Source organism: Nerophis ophidion, unplaced genomic scaffold (assembly GCF_033978795.1).
Source record: "Nerophis ophidion isolate RoL-2023_Sa unplaced genomic scaffold, RoL_Noph_v1.0 HiC_scaffold_130, whole genome shotgun sequence".
In the NCBI taxonomy this organism is placed as follows: domain Eukaryota; kingdom Metazoa; phylum Chordata; class Actinopteri; order Syngnathiformes; family Syngnathidae; genus Nerophis; species Nerophis ophidion.
In genome coordinates this window covers 252,855-260,697 of record NW_026907052.1, presented here as the reverse complement: position 1 = coordinate 260,697, position 7,843 = coordinate 252,855, and the positions used below count along the sequence as shown (strand labels likewise).

Here is a 7,843-nt window from a genome sequence, read left to right as displayed (position 1 = left end):
TATCGAAAGACTACTCAGTCTCTATTTTAAACTGCAGTTTCCTTCGACTGTATTTTTCTTCTCCCCTCATTTTTCCCACGTAAAACAACCTATTTTGTTGTTTTGAGGAGTTTTATACAGCGATATTTCAATCTCTCCAAGGTTTATAAACCTATTTTCCCAAACGTTTTTGGAGTTTTCATATCGTAACAACAACTAGAATTTAGGGACCTCAACCCCCGGGACTCTAACCCAGCCGCGGTACTAACCGCTCCTGGACCCCGTCGGATCTCAGGTGGAGTTACGCCACTCTCGAGGTTACTGTGTATTCCTCCTGTATCGAAGTTATTTACACTTCTACTGACTCTTTTAGTTTATATGTTTTCCTACAAGTACATAGGACAGGACACTATTTTAGTAGTTTCCAATATGCAGAATTTGTTTTAACAGGTTTCTGCTTACCTTATTGGTAAGTGTCTTTGTCCTTTGTCCATGAAGAAAATTTTTAGGTCCGAATGGTCCTCTCGATGTTCTCCTCACAACTCCCTGTATCCCGGACGAGCCCCCAAATTTGTTGAGACGCATTTTTAGTGCCGTCTCACCTGGGCCGGGAGCAGGAAAACAATTCGAGGAGGCAGGAGTTGAGTCAAGTAGAAGTATTTTATTAAACGCAGTCTACAGAGAGCGGAGATCGTATAGTACACTTGAACAGTAGTACCAGGAAAACCCAAAGCGATCTGTCTGAGAGTTTGTTGTACAGCAGCTTATATACACTGTGCCAGTAGTTATCTGATTGGTGAGTCTACTGACTGACGTCGGTTGCTATGTGTCTCGTGTCTAGGAACTACGCTTAGTTTCCTGTTAAGTTGGTTGTTGCTCAAGCATCTGTTTCCTGTATGTGCAGTGTTTGCTTGGTTTCCTGTTATGTTCGTTATTGCTCAAACATCTGTTTCCTGTAGGTGCAGTGTTTGGCACACTGAGTCAAATTGAGGTCAGGACGTTTCCTGTTTTGTTTGGTACACTCTGAACTCTCCGACAACTCTGAACTCTCAGACATGAGGCTTTGTACACTCATTACTTTGTCTATATGATATTTGAAGGTGACCAACATAGACTGTCTGTGGTTGTATTCAAGCTGTTTTCCGTACCATCTGACTTTAGGCTAACCATTGGTGTATGTGTATATGTGTAATTAAACTGTTGTCAGTGTTTGCTCATCGGTGGTTAGATGTGTTGTACTAAATAAGACCATATAGGGCTTCGCCTAAGGACTTTTCTAATTCTACCAAGGTTGATTTTTCTAATGCTATGTCAGGGTCGTCAGCTGCTGCATCCCTAACCTTTTATTTGACGCATTGACTCTGACAAACGATTTTCCCTTTTTGAAGACTTGCTTTTGCGTCCTAATTTACAAGGGTGGAACAAACACTAGTAAAATACTTTGTTTGATTTCTATAGGGCTGTGCAGCAATGCCGAGTCCACACATCACAACATTCGGAGAATGATACTTTGGTCACTTCTCAAATTTCAACAAGATGGTAATTGAAGAAAATTAGAGGTACCTGAACAATCTCCCCGTCAGGGAATCTAACCCTGGTCTTCCGCGTGACAGGCGGAGACACTTTCCACTATACTACGAGGACTGCGTGACATAGTGTTTTCCAGGGGACAAGCAAAAATCCTTGGCTTTTGCCTGCCACACCGCAACCAAAGTGTTGCCATGTCATATTTCTGCTATCTCATAGTGCCGACAATTTGATTCTCGGAAAGCTGTGAATAAGGGTAGTGTGGCCGAGCGGTCTAAGGCGCTGGATTAAGGCTCCAGTCTCTCGGGAGGCGTGGGTTCGAATCCCACCACTGCCATCTTTTGCTGGTAACGCATTTGTATCTTCCCTGACTGAGGCAATAAGACTCTTGGCCTCATTTGGAAAGCTTTCAAAAATAGGGCCCAATTCTTAGCTTTGGAGTTTTCCATGGCAGGTATGCAATGAGAAAAAAACACAACCAGCACAGTTTTAAGGCCCGCCAGCAGCCTCTGGAAAAGCTAAAAGGTGGACGCGGTTGTGTGTTTATCAACATGTCGTTTGAAGATCACCGCCCCTACTTAAGACATTCAGTCCACTTTTATCTGTTTCTGTATTCTGATGACACCGCAGTGATAGGATGTATCACTGGCCGGCACAGAGCGACTTACAGGAGGGAGTTAGCCTGTCTGGTGACATTGTGTAGAAACAACAACCTTATCCTCAACACGGACTACAGTAAGAAGACATGAGGAAAGAAAGTCTGTTCGTTATTTTTACTATTGTACAATTTTTACACATTCAAGTCCAAATTCATGCAGCAGTTTCCATAGTGTAGTGGTTATCACTTCACTGAGACACAGAAGTTACCCCGGTTCAAAAAATACAATTCACATTTCTGACATGGTACATGAATGCAATGGGTGCTTCACACATTTGTCAAGAAACCATGCAGGAGACAAGTGTCTGAACAAATGATCAGTTCCCTTTTGGTCTAGTGGCTAGGATTCGGCGCTTTCACCGCCGCGGCCCGGGTTCGATTCCCGGTCAGGGAAAGCTATCCATTCCGTTCTCATAGCAGGCAATTTCTATAAAACTTATGTGACTTCCATGTTTTATGCTCATGATATACAAAGCATTATCGTTGACATTTTCCATAAAGGCAATGTGGACATTGCTCCAATTTGGCCAAAAAAAGGTGCCTGAGATTCCTAGCTTCCCTCTTTCTTGTTCTCTTCGAGTTCCACGGCACGGCACCTTTCCAGTTCACCCCACACCCGAGCCGAGTCACTGACGGCATCCAGATCTTGTTGGTTGAATTGCACAGGCAGGAGAGAGCAGACTAACAAATGACACATCATCTGCACTCCTCCACGCTAACATGCTGTAGAACATCCTCATAGCCTCATTTGTTCATGGATACCTTGCAACGTTCCGTTTCTCAGATCTTGGGCGATTTAGGCAGGACCGAAACGCCACACTTCTTTGGAGCCGGGTAGAAGAGATTTGTTTAGTTGTGTGAGGCATTTTCCCTGCGGCTTTAGCAGAGGGCCAACCTGTTGCGGTGATGGCTGTCAGTCAGGGCTTTTCCAGGATGGAGGAAATTTGCCTTGATTTTAATCCCTTCGTTGCAGGTTCTCGGTCAAACAGAGCGAGACGAGGGTCAGTTTCTTGTTTGAACTTTTCCTCTGACGTCAGATAATACGGAGAATCAATGCCGATCAGCAGATAGAGATTGTAGGTTCTAATTGATTTCAAACACCCAGTTAGAGCCTCGCAGGCAGTGTTTAGGCCAGGATTGATTTTGGCAAGATGACTTAACGTTATTGCAACATGACATGAGGCACTTTTGGCTGTTTTGATTCATAAGGCGAGTTCAGTTGCTCGGATAGTGGCAGAATATGTTCCCCGGCTGGTATTGTACAGTTTTTTAGGATGCTGTTTCCAAAACCAACCTTAGCTTTAACTTTCTCAATATGATATTTGAAGGTGACCAACATAGGCTGTCGGTGGTTGCATTCAAGCTGTTTTCCGTACCATCTGACTTTAGGCTGACCATTGGTGTATGTGTATATGTGTAATTAAACTGTTGTCAGTGTTTGCTCATCGGTGGTTAGATGTGTTGTAGTAAATAAGACCATATAGGGCTTCGCCTAAGGACTTTTCTAATTCTACCAAGGTTGATTTTTCTAATGCTATGTTGAGGTCGTCAGCTGCTGCATCCCTAACCTTTTATTTGACGCATTGACTCTGACAAACGATTTTCCCTTTTTGAAGACTTGCTTTTGCGTCCTAATTTAGAAGGGTGGAACAAACATTAGTAAAATGCTGTGTTTGATTTCTATAGGGCTGTGCAGCAACGCCGAGTCCACACATCACAACATTCGGAGAATGATACTTTGGTCACTTCTCAAATTTCAACAAGATGGTAATTGAAGAAAATTAGAGGTACCTGAACCATCTCCTCGTCAGGGAATCGAACCCTGGTCTTCCGCGTGACAGGCGGAGATACTGTCCACTATACTAACGAGGACTGTATAACGAGGTGTTTTCCAGGGGACAAGCAAACATCCTTGGCTTTTGCCTGCCACACCGCAACCAAAGTGTTGCCATGTCATATTTCTGCTATCTCATAATGCCGACAATTTGATCTTTGGAATGCTGGGAATAATGGTAGTGTGGCCGAGCGGTCTAAGGCGCTGGATTAAGGCTCCAGTCTCTCCGGAGGCGTGGGTTCAAATCCCACCACTGCCATCTTTTGCTGGTAACGCATTTGTATCTTCCCTGACTGAGGCAATAAGACTCTTGGCCTCATTTGGAAAGCTTTCAAAAATAGGGCCCAAACGTTAGCTTTGGAGTTCTCCATGCCAGGTATGCAATGAGAAAAAAACACAACCAGCACAGTTTTAAGGCCCGCCAGCAGCCTCTGGAAAAGCTAAAAGGTGGACGCGGTTGTGTGTTTATCAACATGTCGTTTGAAGATCACCGCCCCTACTTAAGACATTCAGTCCACTTTTATCTGTTTCTGTATTCTGATGACACCGCAGTGATAGGATGTATCACTGGCCGGCACAGAGCGACTTACAGGAGGGAGTTAGCCTGTCTGGTGACATTGTGTAGAAACAACAACCTTATCCTCAACACGGACTACAGTAAGAAGACATGAGGAAAGAAAGTCTGTTCGTTATTTTTACTATTGTACAATTTTTACACATTCAAGTCCAAATTCATGCAGCAGTTTCCATAGTGTAGTGGTTATCACTTCACTGAGACACAGAAGTTACCCCGGTTCAAAAAATACAATTCACATTTCTGACATGGTACATGAATGCAATGGGTGCTTCACACATTTGTCAAGAAACCATGCATGAGACAAGTGTCTGAAAAAAATGATCAGTTCCCTGGTGGTATAGTGGCTAGGATTCGGCGCTTTCACCGTCGCGGCCCGCGTTCGGTTCCCGGTCAGGGAAAGCTATCCATTCCGTTCTCATAGCAGGCAATTTCTATAAAACTTATGTGACTTCCATGTTTTATGCTCATGATATACAAAGCATTATCGTTGACATTTTCCATAAAGGCAATGTGGACATTGCTCCAATTCGGCCAAAAAAAGGTGCCTGAGATTCCCAGCTTTCCTCTTTCTTGTTCTCTTCGAGTTCCACGGCACGACACCTTTCCAGTTCACCCCACACCCGAGCCAAGTCACTGACGGCATCCAGATCTTGTTGGTTGAATTGCACAGGCAGGAGAGAGCAGACTAACAAATGACACATCATCTGCACTCCTCCACACTAACATGCTGTAGAACATCCTCATAGCCTCATTTGTTCATGGATACCTTGCAACGTTCCGTTTCTCAGATCTTGGGCGATTTAGGCAGAACCAAAACGCCACACTTCTTTGGAGCCGGGCAAAAGAGATTTGTTTAGTTGTGTGAGGCATTTTCCCTGCGGCTTTAGCAGAGGGCCAACCTGTTGCGGTGATGGCTGTCAGTCAAGGCTATTCCAGGACGGAGGAAATTTGCCTTGATTTTAATCTCTTCGTTGCAGGTTCTCGGTCAAACAGAGCGAGACGAGGGTCAGTTTCTTGTTTGAACTTTTCCTCTGACGTCAGATAATACGGAGGATCAATGCCTAACAGCAGATAGAGATTGTTGGTTCTAATTGATTTCAAACACCCAGTTAGAGCCTCGCAGGCAGTCTTTAGGCCAGGATTGATTTCGGCAAGATGACTCAACGTGATTGCAACATGACATGAGGCACGTTTGGCTGTTTTGATTCATAAGGCGAGTTCAGTTGCTCGGATAGTGGCAGAATATGTTCCCCGGCTGGTATTGTACAGTTTTTTAGGATGCTGTTTCCAAAACCAACCTTGGCTTTAACTTTCTCAATATGATATTTGAAGGTGACCAACATTGACTGTCTCTGGTTGTATTCAAGCTGTTTTCCGTACCATCTGACTTTAGGCTAACCATTGGTGTATGTGTATATGTGTAATTAAACTGTTGTCAGTGTTTGCTCATCGGTGGTTAGATGTGTTGTAGTAAATAGGACAATATAGGGCTTCACCTAAGGACTTTTCTAATCCTACCAAGGTTGATTTTTCTAATGCTATGTCGAGGTCGTCAGCTGCTGCATACCTAACCTTTTATTTGACGCATTGACTCTGACAAACGATTTTCCCTTTTTGAAGACTTGCTTTTGCGTCCTAATTTAGAAGGGTGGAACAAACATTAGTAAAATACTGTGTTTGATTTCTATAGGGCTGTGCAGCAACGCCGAGTTCACACATCACAACATTCGGAGAATGATACTTTGGTCACTTCTCAAATTTCAACAAGATGGTAATTGAAGAAAATTAGAGGTACCTGAACCATCTCCCCGTCAGGGAATTGAACCCTGGTCTCCCGCGTGACAGGCGGAGATACTGTCCACTATACTAACGAGGACTGCATAACATGGTGTTTTCCAGGGGACAAGCAAACATCAGAGACAATTTAAGGGGACACCTTCTGTCAAAAAATGATTCATGGGGAGTCATAAATCAATGATTTATGAGGGGTCATAAATCAACATTTTATGAGGGCTTCAATTCAAAGATCAAGTTCAAGGGTCAAAGGTCAAGGTCAATTGGGTTTGGCTTACCCCGGAAGAGGGTGGAGTTAAGACCTGAGCTGGGAGTAGTTTAACCAGGAAGAGGGCGGAGTTTTAACCAGGAAGAGGGTGGAGTTAAGACCTGAAGCGGGAGTGGTTTAACCAGGAAGAGGGTGGAGTTTTAACCAGGAAGAGGGTGGAGTTAAGACCTGAAATGGGAGTGGTTTAACCAGGAAGAGGGTGGAGTTTTAACCAGGAAGAGGGTGGGTTTAAGACCTGAAGAGGGAGTGATTTAACCAGGAAAAGGGTGGAGTTTTAACCAGGAAGAGGGTGGGTTTAAAACCTGAAGGGGGTGGGTTTAAGACCTGAAGAGGGAGTGATTTAACCAGGAAGAGGGTGGGTTTAAGACCTGGAGAGGGATTGTTTAAGAGGGAACAAAGGACGGTTCAGGTTGAGGTCAGGTTTTAAGGAAGCTTGAGAATGTCATCTGATCAGCATCCGACCAGCCATTTGACAGTTTAAATGTTTACGATCGTCGCACACCGAAGCTTGAGAATGTCATCTGATCAGCGTCTGACCAGCCATTTGACAGTTTAAATGTTTACGATCGTTTGAAACAACTTCTAGACCTCACGAAAACATATTTAAACGATTGGGAGGAACTAATTAGGTTAAGGTTAACCATTTGTTTGACCCTGCTTCGATGTATTGATGGCTGGGAATGTTACGTGGGAAGATGTGGACACGCACACACGCACGCACACACACACACATACACACACACACACACACACACACACACCATTACCTCTGCTTTACCACGTTATTAGACAATGGTTTAACTCCTTTTAAGCATTTAAACGTTAAAAGCATTGCACGTGTACGACGTTGTAATACTTTTTTTTTTTTTTTACCAGTCGATGACGACGAAGTGAAAGACGAAGAACTTTGTTTAAACGATCTTACAAAGTTGGAAGAAGATTATTGAGGTGTGTTTAAACCTTCGAATTATTTAATATTATGTGTATTCATTATTTTGTTTCATAGAGGAATTGCCTTAAGATCCTAACGCGATCGTTTTAACACAATCGCAGTCTGGTGAGTCAAATGATTCTCATTTTACAAGAAAAAAACATGCGGTATACAATACATATATACATATATTTACTTACAGATTTTCCATTTTTATCTCCGGCTCGCTGGTCCCCGTTAACGCTGGCGGGTCCGTCAACGGGCGTCGAAGAGAG

The 7,843-nt window shown here is 43.6% G+C and overlaps 4 non-coding genes across 4 annotated transcripts; 2 read left to right on the top strand and 2 right to left on the bottom strand.

Moving 5' to 3' along the window:
• The first annotated feature begins 1,761 nt into the window (after window positions 1-1,761).
• trnal-aag (transfer RNA leucine (anticodon AAG)) lies at window positions 1,762-1,843 on the top strand. The gene has a single exon. It is a non-coding gene; the product is annotated as a tRNA-Leu (tRNA).
• Window positions 1,844-3,964: 2,121 nt separating this feature from the next.
• Window positions 3,965-4,036, bottom strand: trnad-guc (transfer RNA aspartic acid (anticodon GUC)). The gene has a single exon. It is a non-coding gene; the product is annotated as a tRNA-Asp (tRNA).
• A 139-nt stretch (window positions 4,037-4,175) lies between these two features.
• Window positions 4,176-4,257, top strand: trnal-aag (transfer RNA leucine (anticodon AAG)). Its single transcript has one exon. It is a non-coding gene; the product is annotated as a tRNA-Leu (tRNA).
• Window positions 4,258-6,379: 2,122 nt separating this feature from the next.
• Window positions 6,380-6,451, bottom strand: trnad-guc (transfer RNA aspartic acid (anticodon GUC)). The gene has a single exon. It is a non-coding gene; the product is annotated as a tRNA-Asp (tRNA).
• Window positions 6,452-7,843: the final 1,392 nt, after the last annotated feature.